The 11,718-nt window shown below is 62.9% G+C and overlaps 3 non-coding genes across 3 annotated transcripts; all 3 read left to right on the top strand.

Annotated features, from left to right (window-relative positions):
- The first annotated feature begins 3,787 nt into the window (after positions 1–3,787).
- LOC142867629 (5S ribosomal RNA) lies at positions 3,788–3,906 on the top strand. The gene has a single exon (XR_012916988.1). It is a non-coding gene; the product is annotated as a 5S ribosomal RNA (ribosomal RNA).
- Positions 3,907–7,693: 3,787 nt separating this feature from the next.
- On the top strand, positions 7,694–7,812 carry LOC142867618 (5S ribosomal RNA). Its single transcript, XR_012916987.1, has one exon. It is a non-coding gene; the product is annotated as a 5S ribosomal RNA (ribosomal RNA).
- A 3,787-nt stretch (positions 7,813–11,599) lies between these two features.
- On the top strand, positions 11,600–11,718 carry LOC142867607 (5S ribosomal RNA). Its single transcript, XR_012916986.1, has one exon. It is a non-coding gene; the product is annotated as a 5S ribosomal RNA (ribosomal RNA).

The raw sequence follows: 11,718 nt of genomic DNA, 5'->3' as shown, positions 1-11,718 counted from the left end.
GCTGCTTTTTTTTTTTTTTTTTTTTTTGCCTCTTGTTCTGTCCCCTTTCTGGGAGCGCGGCGGCGGCCCGGGGTGGGGGTCACCCCCACCCTCAGCGCCCGCGCGGTGCCTGGCGCCCCAGCCCGCACCGTGGGGCCTCCTCTTGTCCCAAGCCGCGACACCGCCGCCACGCGGCAGCATGCGTGGCATCTGGACTGTCAGGTCTCAGACCAAAGGTCTGCTCTGTGGGAACCGACACGCTGGAGGAAACCTTGAGAGTCTGAGAGGGGAGGGAGTTCCAGAAGAAGGCCAGGATGTCATTTTGAGGGAGTACGTGACCAGAACTCGTCCCGTTGCTTTTGGGGTTCTATGGGCTACACGCAGGAATCTTTGGTGGTGGCACCTGATGTTGGGGGATCCGGAGTCACACCCAGACCTGCTCCACAGGCCTCCTTTTACTTTTCTCTTCGGATTCATTATGTTTAAAAAGTGTCTCTTACCTCTAAGATTGCATTTTCTTTTCTCTCTCTTTTCAAGCAGATGATGGGAGTACAAGTATTCAGGTGACATGTGTTGCCCGTGCCCCCCTCCCCCCTGTGTTCTTTTTTTTTTTTTTTTTTTTTTGAGACAGAGTCTCGTTTTGCTGCCCAGGCTAGAGTGAGTGCCATGGCGTCAGCCTAGCTCACAGCAACCTCAATCTCCGGGCTCAAGCAATCCTGCTGCCTCAGCCTCCCGAGTAGTTGGGACTACAGGCATGCACCACCACGCCCGGCTGTGTTTTTCTATATATATTAGTTGGCCAATTAATTTCTTTCTATTTTTAGTAGAGACGGGGTCTCGCTCTTGCTCAGGCTGGTTTCGAACTCCTGACCTGGAGCAATCCGCCCGCCTCGGCCTCCCAGAGAGCTAGGATTACAGGCGTGAGCCACCGCGCCCGGCCCCCCCTGTGTTCTTATTCATATACCTCTCATGTTGTTCCAGCGTATTGTGGGGGTACCAATGTTAAGGTCGGGTGCCTTGCCCTCTCCAAGCCTCCCCCCTCGGGTCAGAGCTTCAAGTGCGCCCATCCCCCAGTCGGTGCGCACCCACCCCATGCCTAATGGATGTGTATGCCCCTCCCCTCCCCCCACCCGCCCGACACCCACCCGATGAAGGTGATTCCTCTCCGTCCACTTAGGTGTCCATCCGTTCGTACCAATTTGCTGGTGAGCGCGCTCACGTGGTGCTCGTGTGTCCATTCTTGGGATACTTGGCTTACTGGAACGGGTTCCAGCTCTGGCCAGGAGAACACGAGAGGCGCCCTCTCACCGCTGCTCCTCACAGCCGAATGGCACTCCGTGGTGTCCACGCGCCACATTTTATTGATGCACTCCTGGATGGATGGGCACTCGGGTCGCTTCCACGTCTTTGCGATTGTGAATTGTGCCCTAACTGTAACCCTAACCCTTACCCAGCCCGTCTCCTCTGCCCCTGCCTGACGCACTCCTCCCCGGCCAGGCCCGTCACTGTCCTGGGCCCCCGCCTGACCGGCTCCTCCCCGCCCGGCCGGTCACCGTCCTCTGCCCCTGCCTGACATGCTCCTTCCCGCCCGCCCGGCCTCTCACCGTCCTCGGCCCCTGCCTGACCGGCTCCTCCGTCGCCTGGGCCTTCCAAGGGCTTGGTGTGGACGCTGCTTCCAGGAAGCCCTCCAGAAACCCGGCAGCAGGGTGGCCGCAGCAGTCTCCAGCAGCCGTCCCTAAGTCGCGTGAGTGCGGGGGACGTGCCCCCGCTGTGCCGCGGGGGGGCCCAGCCTGGTGTCTTCCCTGAGGCCCTGGGGCTGCCGGCTGGGCTGCCGCTCCCCGCAAGGGGAGAGCCGCGGAGGTGGGGACCGCCTCCTGATGGGGACGTACACGCAGCTCTCCACGTCGGATTCCGGGGCTCTCTGTCCTGCCCGAAGGCCCAGCTGGCCTGCGGGTCCTTAGAGTGGCAAAAACATCCGAAAACTGAGATTGAGGGTCCGGTGGGTGTCTGCACTTTTGTGCTGGGCACCCCAGGGAGGCCCGGGGGCTGGCTGGACAACGTGGTCTGCTGGGCGGGGGGAGGGGGGTTGGAGGAGCAACTGATGCCCTTTGCACTTTGGGTAGCAAGAGTCTGAGGTGTCTCTGAGCCCTGTGCCCTGTGGGGGGGGGCGGGGGGGAGGAGGAGGAGGAGGAGGAGGAGGAGGTGGGAAGGGCCGGGGCCTGCAGTCCTGTTCCCGGGGTGGCACGGCAAGTGGCTTCTTCCACAGGCTGCTTGGCCTGGGCTCCCTGCACCTGGGCCTTTGGAGGACCGGCCCTGTGCTTGCCAACACTTCCTGCAGGGACCCAGAGCTGGGAGGTGGCATCTCTCAGCCCTGGGTCGGGCAGAGCCCCAGCGGGCCATGCCCACAACCTCTCTCAGCACCGGTCCCCCAGAAGGCTCCTTTGGGACCAGGATTCTCTTGCGGTGACTCTTTAAGGTCTGGCCCCTGGATGGAGGGGCACCAGGAGTAGAGGAGCAGGAAGGGGAAGGGGGTGGCCATGCGAGGGGACACTTTGAGGCCAAGTCCCAGCTTCAGCCTGATCCTCCTGGGAACCCCGCTCTGAGACAAGGAGCCGGGCTTCGCATTCCCACAGCAGCCAGTCGTGGGCTGAGGACACCTGGGGCGTTGGGAACTCCCTGGCTTCTCCTTGGTTTAACATCTAGAGCTGCTTGTGAATCGCGCCGCCACACACACCCGAGCGCAGGTGTCTTCCGCACAGACTGCGGGCCTCGCTCTTCTGAATGCCGCTAGCTCGCCACCCACCCACGGGTGAACCTGGTCAGGGTGCTTTCTCTAAGGGGCAGACTCTTTTCCGGGCGGGCTACCGGTGTCTCTGTTTGCTCGTTTCTTTCTTCCATTTCGGGAAAGGCTTCCTTGCTGGGTGTGGAAATCTCCTATGCCTTCCCTCGCCTATTCTGTCAGCTTTAAAATTCTCTTTCAGTTGCCACCCTCACAGATGGATTAGGAAACTCTTTCCGGTGCACTCATTAGTGAAATGACCTCCAGGAAGCTGGAATCCAATATCTAATGGCCGATTTTTAGCGAGTCCACACGCCAGGGTGGTCGGGGTCCAATGCAGCCCCGGCCAGGCCCAGGCCCCTTGGACTGGGCCACCGGAGGACACGGAGGAGGGTCCCGGCCCCCACGAAGCGGTGCCGGCAGTTCTCCACGGGCTGGGGCGTTTTCCAGAGGTAGGAGATGGAGGGGACTGATTTCTTCAGCGCCCCCCAAACCACGCCACCCCACCCCACCCATGGGACACATCCCCAGAGAGAGACGCCCCATACACTGGCTGTGCCCCAGCCCTGGCCCGGGGGAATAGGCGGCAGCCCACCCACAGGGCGAGGGGGGGGGGCGCAGCTGAAAGGGGTTGTGGGGGAGGGCGGCCCCTGGCTGGGGTCAAAGGGCGAGCGTCCCGCGCGTGCGCAGTCAGCGGCAGGCAGCGACGCGCTGGGGGTGGGCAGCGGGTAGGTGAAGGAGGCCGGGCGAGGAGACGAGGGGGGCTGGGAGGGCTCCACCTTGGCGAGTCCAGCCGTGGAGGCGCATCTTGTGTGAGTGTGAGTGAGTGTGAGTGTGTGTGTGTGTGTATAGAGAGACAGCCCCCCGCCCCGCCCCGCCCATCACCCCCGTCCCTGGGAGCCCGCGGGACCCGGCCGGCCGGAGAACTCAACCGGCCCGGCCCGGCGCGGGGCCTGGGGCGGGAGGCGGCGGCGGGGAAGCCCAGAGAGGCTCGGCTTCTTGAGCGGGGCAGGGGCGCCCTCCGCCGCCGTCTAGGGCCACACCACCCTGAACGCCCCCGATCTCGTCTGGTCTCGGAAGCTAAGCAGGGTCGGGCCTGGTTAGTACTTGGATGGGAGACCGCCTGGGAATACCGGGTGCCACAGGCTGCTGCTTTTTTTTTTTTTTTTTTTTTGCCTCTTGTTCTGTCCCCTTTCTGGGAGCGCGGCGGCGGCCCGGGGTGGGGGTCACCCCCACCCTCAGCGCCCGCGCGGTGCCTGGCGCCCCAGCCCGCACCGTGGGGCCTCCTCTTGTCCCAAGCCGCGACACCGCCGCCACGCGGCAGCATGCGTGGCATCTGGACTGTCAGGTCTCAGACCAAAGGTCTGCTCTGTGGGAACCGACACGCTGGAGGAAACCTTGAGAGTCTGAGAGGGGAGGGAGTTCCAGAAGAAGGCCAGGATGTCATTTTGAGGGAGTACGTGACCAGAACTCGTCCCGTTGCTTTTGGGGTTCTATGGGCTACACGCAGGAATCTTTGGTGGTGGCACCTGATGTTGGGGGATCCGGAGTCACACCCAGACCTGCTCCACAGGCCTCCTTTTACTTTTCTCTTCGGATTCATTATGTTTAAAAAGTGTCTCTTACCTCTAAGATTGCATTTTCTTTTCTCTCTCTTTTCAAGCAGATGATGGGAGTACAAGTATTCAGGTGACATGTGTTGCCCGTGCCCCCCTCCCCCCTGTGTTCTTTTTTTTTTTTTTTTTTTTTTGAGACAGAGTCTCGTTTTGCTGCCCAGGCTAGAGTGAGTGCCATGGCGTCAGCCTAGCTCACAGCAACCTCAATCTCCGGGCTCAAGCAATCCTGCTGCCTCAGCCTCCCGAGTAGTTGGGACTACAGGCATGCACCACCACGCCCGGCTGTGTTTTTCTATATATATTAGTTGGCCAATTAATTTCTTTCTATTTTTAGTAGAGACGGGGTCTCGCTCTTGCTCAGGCTGGTTTCGAACTCCTGACCTGGAGCAATCCGCCCGCCTCGGCCTCCCAGAGAGCTAGGATTACAGGCGTGAGCCACCGCGCCCGGCCCCCCCTGTGTTCTTATTCATATACCTCTCATGTTGTTCCAGCGTATTGTGGGGGTACCAATGTTAAGGTCGGGTGCCTTGCCCTCTCCAAGCCTCCCCCCTCGGGTCAGAGCTTCAAGTGCGCCCATCCCCCAGTCGGTGCGCACCCACCCCATGCCTAATGGATGTGTATGCCCCTCCCCTCCCCCCACCCGCCCGACACCCACCCGATGAAGGTGATTCCTCTCCGTCCACTTAGGTGTCCATCCGTTCGTACCAATTTGCTGGTGAGCGCGCTCACGTGGTGCTCGTGTGTCCATTCTTGGGATACTTGGCTTACTGGAACGGGTTCCAGCTCTGGCCAGGAGAACACGAGAGGCGCCCTCTCACCGCTGCTCCTCACAGCCGAATGGCACTCCGTGGTGTCCACGCGCCACATTTTATTGATGCACTCCTGGATGGATGGGCACTCGGGTCGCTTCCACGTCTTTGCGATTGTGAATTGTGCCCTAACTGTAACCCTAACCCTTACCCAGCCCGTCTCCTCTGCCCCTGCCTGACGCACTCCTCCCCGGCCAGGCCCGTCACTGTCCTGGGCCCCCGCCTGACCGGCTCCTCCCCGCCCGGCCGGTCACCGTCCTCTGCCCCTGCCTGACATGCTCCTTCCCGCCCGCCCGGCCTCTCACCGTCCTCGGCCCCTGCCTGACCGGCTCCTCCGTCGCCTGGGCCTTCCAAGGGCTTGGTGTGGACGCTGCTTCCAGGAAGCCCTCCAGAAACCCGGCAGCAGGGTGGCCGCAGCAGTCTCCAGCAGCCGTCCCTAAGTCGCGTGAGTGCGGGGGACGTGCCCCCGCTGTGCCGCGGGGGGGCCCAGCCTGGTGTCTTCCCTGAGGCCCTGGGGCTGCCGGCTGGGCTGCCGCTCCCCGCAAGGGGAGAGCCGCGGAGGTGGGGACCGCCTCCTGATGGGGACGTACACGCAGCTCTCCACGTCGGATTCCGGGGCTCTCTGTCCTGCCCGAAGGCCCAGCTGGCCTGCGGGTCCTTAGAGTGGCAAAAACATCCGAAAACTGAGATTGAGGGTCCGGTGGGTGTCTGCACTTTTGTGCTGGGCACCCCAGGGAGGCCCGGGGGCTGGCTGGACAACGTGGTCTGCTGGGCGGGGGGAGGGGGGTTGGAGGAGCAACTGATGCCCTTTGCACTTTGGGTAGCAAGAGTCTGAGGTGTCTCTGAGCCCTGTGCCCTGTGGGGGGGGGGCGGGGGGGAGGAGGAGGAGGAGGAGGAGGAGGAGGTGGGAAGGGCCGGGGCCTGCAGTCCTGTTCCCGGGGTGGCACGGCAAGTGGCTTCTTCCACAGGCTGCTTGGCCTGGGCTCCCTGCACCTGGGCCTTTGGAGGACCGGCCCTGTGCTTGCCAACACTTCCTGCAGGGACCCAGAGCTGGGAGGTGGCATCTCTCAGCCCTGGGTCGGGCAGAGCCCCAGCGGGCCATGCCCACAACCTCTCTCAGCACCGGTCCCCCAGAAGGCTCCTTTGGGACCAGGATTCTCTTGCGGTGACTCTTTAAGGTCTGGCCCCTGGATGGAGGGGCACCAGGAGTAGAGGAGCAGGAAGGGGAAGGGGGTGGCCATGCGAGGGGACACTTTGAGGCCAAGTCCCAGCTTCAGCCTGATCCTCCTGGGAACCCCGCTCTGAGACAAGGAGCCGGGCTTCGCATTCCCACAGCAGCCAGTCGTGGGCTGAGGACACCTGGGGCGTTGGGAACTCCCTGGCTTCTCCTTGGTTTAACATCTAGAGCTGCTTGTGAATCGCGCCGCCACACACACCCGAGCGCAGGTGTCTTCCGCACAGACTGCGGGCCTCGCTCTTCTGAATGCCGCTAGCTCGCCACCCACCCACGGGTGAACCTGGTCAGGGTGCTTTCTCTAAGGGGCAGACTCTTTTCCGGGCGGGCTACCGGTGTCTCTGTTTGCTCGTTTCTTTCTTCCATTTCGGGAAAGGCTTCCTTGCTGGGTGTGGAAATCTCCTATGCCTTCCCTCGCCTATTCTGTCAGCTTTAAAATTCTCTTTCAGTTGCCACCCTCACAGATGGATTAGGAAACTCTTTCCGGTGCACTCATTAGTGAAATGACCTCCAGGAAGCTGGAATCCAATATCTAATGGCCGATTTTTAGCGAGTCCACACGCCAGGGTGGTCGGGGTCCAATGCAGCCCCGGCCAGGCCCAGGCCCCTTGGACTGGGCCACCGGAGGACACGGAGGAGGGTCCCGGCCCCCACGAAGCGGTGCCGGCAGTTCTCCACGGGCTGGGGCGTTTTCCAGAGGTAGGAGATGGAGGGGACTGATTTCTTCAGCGCCCCCCAAACCACGCCACCCCACCCCACCCATGGGACACATCCCCAGAGAGAGACGCCCCATACACTGGCTGTGCCCCAGCCCTGGCCCGGGGGAATAGGCGGCAGCCCACCCACAGGGCGAGGGGGGGGGGCGCAGCTGAAAGGGGTTGTGGGGGAGGGCGGCCCCTGGCTGGGGTCAAAGGGCGAGCGTCCCGCGCGTGCGCAGTCAGCGGCAGGCAGCGACGCGCTGGGGGTGGGCAGCGGGTAGGTGAAGGAGGCCGGGCGAGGAGACGAGGGGGGCTGGGAGGGCTCCACCTTGGCGAGTCCAGCCGTGGAGGCGCATCTTGTGTGAGTGTGAGTGAGTGTGAGTGTGTGTGTGTGTGTATAGAGAGACAGCCCCCCGCCCCGCCCCGCCCATCACCCCCGTCCCTGGGAGCCCGCGGGACCCGGCCGGCCGGAGAACTCAACCGGCCCGGCCCGGCCCGGGGCCTGGGGCGGGAGGCGGCGGCGGGGAAGCCCAGAGAGGCTCGGCTTCTTGAGCGGGGCAGGGGCGCCCTCCGCCGCCGTCTAGGGCCACACCACCCTGAACGCCCCCGATCTCGTCTGGTCTCGGAAGCTAAGCAGGGTCGGGCCTGGTTAGTACTTGGATGGGAGACCGCCTGGGAATACCGGGTGCCACAGGCTGCTGCTTTTTTTTTTTTTTTTTTTTTTGCCTCTTGTTCTGTCCCCTTTCTGGGAGCGCGGCGGCGGCCCGGGGTGGGGGTCACCCCCACCCTCAGCGCCCGCGCGGTGCCTGGCGCCCCAGCCCGCACCGTGGGGCCTCCTCTTGTCCCAAGCCGCGACACCGCCGCCACGCGGCAGCATGCGTGGCATCTGGACTGTCAGGTCTCAGACCAAAGGTCTGCTCTGTGGGAACCGACACGCTGGAGGAAACCTTGAGAGTCTGAGAGGGGAGGGAGTTCCAGAAGAAGGCCAGGATGTCATTTTGAGGGAGTACGTGACCAGAACTCGTCCCGTTGCTTTTGGGGTTCTATGGGCTACACGCAGGAATCTTTGGTGGTGGCACCTGATGTTGGGGGATCCGGAGTCACACCCAGACCTGCTCCACAGGCCTCCTTTTACTTTTCTCTTCGGATTCATTATGTTTAAAAAGTGTCTCTTACCTCTAAGATTGCATTTTCTTTTCTCTCTCTTTTCAAGCAGATGATGGGAGTACAAGTATTCAGGTGACATGTGTTGCCCGTGCCCCCCTCCCCCCTGTGTTCTTTTTTTTTTTTTTTTTTTTTTGAGACAGAGTCTCGTTTTGCTGCCCAGGCTAGAGTGAGTGCCATGGCGTCAGCCTAGCTCACAGCAACCTCAATCTCCGGGCTCAAGCAATCCTGCTGCCTCAGCCTCCCGAGTAGTTGGGACTACAGGCATGCACCACCACGCCCGGCTGTGTTTTTCTATATATATTAGTTGGCCAATTAATTTCTTTCTATTTTTAGTAGAGACGGGGTCTCGCTCTTGCTCAGGCTGGTTTCGAACTCCTGACCTGGAGCAATCCGCCCGCCTCGGCCTCCCAGAGAGCTAGGATTACAGGCGTGAGCCACCGCGCCCGGCCCCCCCTGTGTTCTTATTCATATACCTCTCATGTTGTTCCAGCGTATTGTGGGGGTACCAATGTTAAGGTCGGGTGCCTTGCCCTCTCCAAGCCTCCCCCCTCGGGTCAGAGCTTCAAGTGCGCCCATCCCCCAGTCGGTGCGCACCCACCCCATGCCTAATGGATGTGTATGCCCCTCCCCTCCCCCCACCCGCCCGACACCCACCCGATGAAGGTGATTCCTCTCCGTCCACTTAGGTGTCCATCCGTTCGTACCAATTTGCTGGTGAGCGCGCTCACGTGGTGCTCGTGTGTCCATTCTTGGGATACTTGGCTTACTGGAACGGGTTCCAGCTCTGGCCAGGAGAACACGAGAGGCGCCCTCTCACCGCTGCTCCTCACAGCCGAATGGCACTCCGTGGTGTCCACGCGCCACATTTTATTGATGCACTCCTGGATGGATGGGCACTCGGGTCGCTTCCACGTCTTTGCGATTGTGAATTGTGCCCTAACTGTAACCCTAACCCTTACCCAGCCCGTCTCCTCTGCCCCTGCCTGACGCACTCCTCCCCGGCCAGGCCCGTCACTGTCCTGGGCCCCCGCCTGACCGGCTCCTCCCCGCCCGGCCGGTCACCGTCCTCTGCCCCTGCCTGACATGCTCCTTCCCGCCCGCCCGGCCTCTCACCGTCCTCGGCCCCTGCCTGACCGGCTCCTCCGTCGCCTGGGCCTTCCAAGGGCTTGGTGTGGACGCTGCTTCCAGGAAGCCCTCCAGAAACCCGGCAGCAGGGTGGCCGCAGCAGTCTCCAGCAGCCGTCCCTAAGTCGCGTGAGTGCGGGGGACGTGCCCCCGCTGTGCCGCGGGGGGGCCCAGCCTGGTGTCTTCCCTGAGGCCCTGGGGCTGCCGGCTGGGCTGCCGCTCCCCGCAAGGGGAGAGCCGCGGAGGTGGGGACCGCCTCCTGATGGGGACGTACACGCAGCTCTCCACGTCGGATTCCGGGGCTCTCTGTCCTGCCCGAAGGCCCAGCTGGCCTGCGGGTCCTTAGAGTGGCAAAAACATCCGAAAACTGAGATTGAGGGTCCGGTGGGTGTCTGCACTTTTGTGCTGGGCACCCCAGGGAGGCCCGGGGGCTGGCTGGACAACGTGGTCTGCTGGGCGGGGGGAGGGGGGTTGGAGGAGCAACTGATGCCCTTTGCACTTTGGGTAGCAAGAGTCTGAGGTGTCTCTGAGCCCTGTGCCCTGTGGGGGGGGGCGGGGGGGAGGAGGAGGAGGAGGAGGAGGAGGAGGTGGGAAGGGCCGGGGCCTGCAGTCCTGTTCCCGGGGTGGCACGGCAAGTGGCTTCTTCCACAGGCTGCTTGGCCTGGGCTCCCTGCACCTGGGCCTTTGGAGGACCGGCCCTGTGCTTGCCAACACTTCCTGCAGGGACCCAGAGCTGGGAGGTGGCATCTCTCAGCCCTGGGTCGGGCAGAGCCCCAGCGGGCCATGCCCACAACCTCTCTCAGCACCGGTCCCCCAGAAGGCTCCTTTGGGACCAGGATTCTCTTGCGGTGACTCTTTAAGGTCTGGCCCCTGGATGGAGGGGCACCAGGAGTAGAGGAGCAGGAAGGGGAAGGGGGTGGCCATGCGAGGGGACACTTTGAGGCCAAGTCCCAGCTTCAGCCTGATCCTCCTGGGAACCCCGCTCTGAGACAAGGAGCCGGGCTTCGCATTCCCACAGCAGCCAGTCGTGGGCTGAGGACACCTGGGGCGTTGGGAACTCCCTGGCTTCTCCTTGGTTTAACATCTAGAGCTGCTTGTGAATCGCGCCGCCACACACACCCGAGCGCAGGTGTCTTCCGCACAGACTGCGGGCCTCGCTCTTCTGAATGCCGCTAGCTCGCCACCCACCCACGGGTGAACCTGGTCAGGGTGCTTTCTCTAAGGGGCAGACTCTTTTCCGGGCGGGCTACCGGTGTCTCTGTTTGCTCGTTTCTTTCTTCCATTTCGGGAAAGGCTTCCTTGCTGGGTGTGGAAATCTCCTATGCCTTCCCTCGCCTATTCTGTCAGCTTTAAAATTCTCTTTCAGTTGCCACCCTCACAGATGGATTAGGAAACTCTTTCCGGTGCACTCATTAGTGAAATGACCTCCAGGAAGCTGGAATCCAATATCTAATGGCCGATTTTTAGCGAGTCCACACGCCAGGGTGGTCGGGGTCCAATGCAGCCCCGGCCAGGCCCAGGCCCCTTGGACTGGGCCACCGGAGGACACGGAGGAGGGTCCCGGCCCCCACGAAGCGGTGCCGGCAGTTCTCCACGGGCTGGGGCGTTTTCCAGAGGTAGGAGATGGAGGGGACTGATTTCTTCAGCGCCCCCCAAACCACGCCACCCCACCCCACCCATGGGACACATCCCCAGAGAGAGACGCCCCATACACTGGCTGTGCCCCAGCCCTGGCCCGGGGGAATAGGCGGCAGCCCACCCACAGGGCGAGGGGGGGGGGCGCAGCTGAAAGGGGTTGTGGGGGAGGGCGGCCCCTGGCTGGGGTCAAAGGGCGAGCGTCCCGCGCGTGCGCAGTCAGCGGCAGGCAGCGACGCGCTGGGGGTGGGCAGCGGGTAGGTGAAGGAGGCCGGGCGAGGAGACGAGGGGGGCTGGGAGGGCTCCACCTTGGCGAGTCCAGCCGTGGAGGCGCATCTTGTGTGAGTGTGAGTGAGTGTGAGTGTGTGTGTGTGTGTATAGAGAGACAGCCCCCCGCCCCGCCCCGCCCATCACCCCCGTCCCTGGGAGCCCGCGGGACCCGGCCGGCCGGAGAACTCAACCGGCCCGGCCCGGCGCGGGGCCTGGGGCGGGAGGCGGCGGCGGGGAAGCCCAGAGAGGCTCGGCTTCTTGAGCGGGGCAGGGGCGCCCTCCGCCGCCGTCTAGGGCCACACCACCCTGAACGCCCCCGATCTCGTCTGGTCTCGGAAGCTAAGCAGGGTCGGGCCTGGTTAGTACTTGGATGGGAGACCGCCTGGGAATACCGGGTGCCACAGGCT

The sequence above is a fragment of the Microcebus murinus genome, unplaced genomic scaffold (genome assembly GCF_040939455.1).
Source record: "Microcebus murinus isolate Inina unplaced genomic scaffold, M.murinus_Inina_mat1.0 scaf018_hap2_Mmur4.0, whole genome shotgun sequence".
NCBI lineage: Eukaryota > Metazoa > Chordata > Mammalia > Primates > Cheirogaleidae > Microcebus > Microcebus murinus.
This window is presented reverse-complemented; position numbering and strand designations above follow the sequence as displayed.